Below are 3,549 nucleotides of genomic sequence, written 5' to 3' on the forward strand. Positions count from 1 at the left end.
GTGAAGCCTCTCACCCTCCGCATCTCTGGCCTGTACCCCAGTTCTGTACGAATAAATAAATAAATCTTTAAAAAAAATATATATATATAAAACACCTTTTGATAGTACTTATTTTCTACAAAGTCTACATTTTTGCATGACATACAGGACCCCAGACAGTTTGCCCAAAGGAACTTCTTAGTTTATCTTCTGCTGCTCTCCCCTTCCTGCCTGCATTTTAGCCAAAGAGAGAGCGCTTTATGCCCTTCTGGCTATACGATCTATTTTAAACTTCCTATCTTTGCCTTTACTGTTCCCTTTTTTGTATATATATGTATGTATATATGTGTACACACACACACACACACATATATATATGTCTATATATGTATATGTATATGTATATATATATTAGGGTAACCTATTGATTATAACAGACAAATTTCCAAATATTAGCAGGCTTATGGTATATTTATTTATAATAGCAGTTAATACAGACAGTAGTGAAATATGTCACTCTAAAAGGTAATCTTTCCCCACATTTTTTCAGGGATTCCCCCAAATATTTATTCTAAAATAATGTCAGAAAAGAGAGCCAAGTTTCTTTAAAACTATGAGTTTAGATACGTATTTGCTGGTTTTGGTAACATTATAAGAAAACAGATTTATATTATAATCATCTGTTGAATAATTGTGACAGAATATTTTTGAAATACATGTTAGGTTTGTCATTACACACACATACACATATATTTAAAGCCAGTATTTTTTCATCATTTAAATTTTTTTTTTAAAGATTTATTTATTTTTGGATATAGAACTGGGGTACAGGCCAGAGGAGTGGTGGGTGAAGGGATTCACGAGAGACAGAGTGGGGAGCAGAACAGGCAGATAGATGAAGCACACTGCTGAGAGGAGCAGCAGGCAGGTCAAGAGAGGTCTGTGGCGCCTTGTGGGTCAGCTTCCTGGTGGGGGGATTGAACTCATGCTTTTGAAAGCTTCATAATGCGGTGCTTTAACCCGTTGCGCCACCATCATTTAATTTTTAAGAGAAGTTAAAGAACACAATAAAATCTTATTCTAGTATTCCATAAATAGTAACATTTTTCTCAATTTTAGCACTGAATTCTATTCTGTTGCTCTTAGTAATAGTCCTTGTCACCAGATGAAATAAAAATGTTATGACCTTGGCTCTCCCTGGTGGCACAATGGGTTAAAGAGCAGCACTGCCAGCAAGCCATGGCTGCTTCAGTGCGAGTTTGATCTCAGCCCCATATGTGATCCACATGGCGTCAGACCTCTTCTGTCTCACCCACTTCAGTGTACTTCGTTCTGTTCCCCGCTCTGTCTCTGGTGAATCCTCTGACTGCCCCTGCACCTCTGGCCTGTACCCCAGTTCTGAATGCATAAATAAAAAATGTTGTGACCTTAATAGTTTATAGGATTTAGTTATCCATGAAGGTGTGATGCAGTAGCTGCACTTTCCTTCAATTTGTTTATATGACCTGAAGTCACAATTCTGCTCTGTGGATGTGTTTTCTCTTTGTAATGCTCTAAGATAGTATACTTGGGAATATATATGCTTAGCGATAGGAAGAATGCACTTCAAAATTTCAGCCTAGCATATTCAGCAACATTATCCTCATTTCAACAAGTCACTCTGTAAATGGATCATGTGAAAAAAAAATTCAGGAAACTTGTGTGAAAGTTCTCAGATAACCCAAAAAATCCCAATTTTAAACTGACGTTGAATAAAATTAGCAAATCCCTAGAATCTCTCTGGCTAATATTACCAAATTCTCCTTCACTAATAAGGTAGTGAATCCAAACTGGTACAAGGAACAAAATTCAATATTACTGACTGACTTCTTCTAAGAGCTTATACCTATAACCTTTGGATTTAAAAGGTAGGCTGAAAGAAGTCACCAATAAAAGAAGGCATTTTTGAGCTGATGAAAGGAATTTCAGAATGAAATCTATAATTCCAATAACCCATCATACTTTCTAGAAGCTCCAATGATCCAAAGTAGGATTTAAAAAGAATTAAACTGTAATAAAGTGACTGAGAATGAAAGGGAACAGAATCTTGCTAAGAAAGCAATAACCAGGCCCTCCCTGGTGGTGCAATGGGTTAAAGCACAGCACTATAAAACTTTCTGCAGCTATTGTAGCACAAATTTGATCCCTGGCCAGAGAGGTGACCTACATGGCACAGTAGACCTCTCCTGACCCGTCCGCTCCACCCCTCAGCAGTGTATTTCGGTATATCTGCCTATTCTGCTCCCCACCTTTTCTCTGGTGAATCCTCTCATGCCCTCCCCCACTCACCACACCTCTGACCTGTACCCCAGTTCTGTATGCATAAATAAATAAATCTTTAAAGAGGAAAAAAAAAAAGGAAAACAGTAACCAAGCAGGGTGAATCTTGAACTCCTTTCTTTTAGAAAAGCCTGATGTGCAATGCTTTTGCTTGCATACATAAAAAGTGGTACAAGTCCAGTTCCAGTAGAAATTTTCCATATATTGCAACTTGAATTTCTATCATATGCTTTAGGCATGGAGTCCCTAGATACATTTCCAGAATGAAGGCGTTCTGTTTTTCTTATGTGGACATATTAGAACTAGGGTCCTGAGATAGCCCCACTGTGTTAATGGGCTGGCTGAGTAGCACCCTGGAACCCCCAAACCTGACTGCTCTAAATGGGTTCTGCTATATGCTGCATCATTAGATGTAAAATCTTCAATAGCAAAGAACTTTAATATAATCAGTGTGCAACAGAGAGAACAGAAAGAATATAGTTAAAATTGTTTCCCCAAGAAACACCCAAAGTCTTCGATCCCCTCGTGAGTATCCATGTCTCTGTCTGTCTCCCTCGACTATCTCTTTCCCTGTCCTCTAGGTCTCTGGTGCAAGTCCAAGGCCGAGAAGCACATTTGGCTTCTTCAAATCTCTACTCCTTGTGCTGCTTCTAAGTCTGCTCCTCCTCCCCACCCCCCACCCTTGAAACCCTCCCCCAGTCTTTTTTTTCTCCTGGATGATCAGCTCCACCCTTCTTGATGGTGCAGGGAATCTGGAATCTCTGCTTTCTGTGTGTGGAGAGCACACTGTCAAACAAGCTTGTGTGTTCCAGGAGGACGGACATAGTCCGGGGGTACTTCGTTTCTGATCCAAATTTCTTTGTGTCAGGACTTTACTTCCTTTCATGATATTAAGTGAATGAAGGGCACACAGAGGGGTTAAGAACTGCAGGAGCCACTCTCTGCCCCCTTCAGTCAGGGTCGTGCCCTCTAAACCCAGCCCCAATAATTTTGGTTGCCCCAATGGCAGTGGCAAAGCTAGGTTTTATTGGGGTTTTGTATTTTTTTTTTTCTGAAATGCTATTTCAAAACTTGGGATTTATTGGTAACATTTATGCAACGTTCTAGTCAGGCCTTAAACTTTTGGACCCTCAATTTCTGCTCTCAAACTGGCCAGATATTCCTGAGTTCAAGGGAAAAGAACTGGGTAACCTCTCCCCTGTCCCAAACTGCTGCCAGGGTTGGTAGAACTACACCAACTGTAGAAGGGGG

This window comes from Condylura cristata, unplaced genomic scaffold (assembly GCF_000260355.1).
Source record: "Condylura cristata isolate star-nosed mole 26May11 unplaced genomic scaffold, ConCri1.0 scaffold00008, whole genome shotgun sequence".
Classification (NCBI taxonomy): domain Eukaryota; kingdom Metazoa; phylum Chordata; class Mammalia; order Eulipotyphla; family Talpidae; genus Condylura; species Condylura cristata.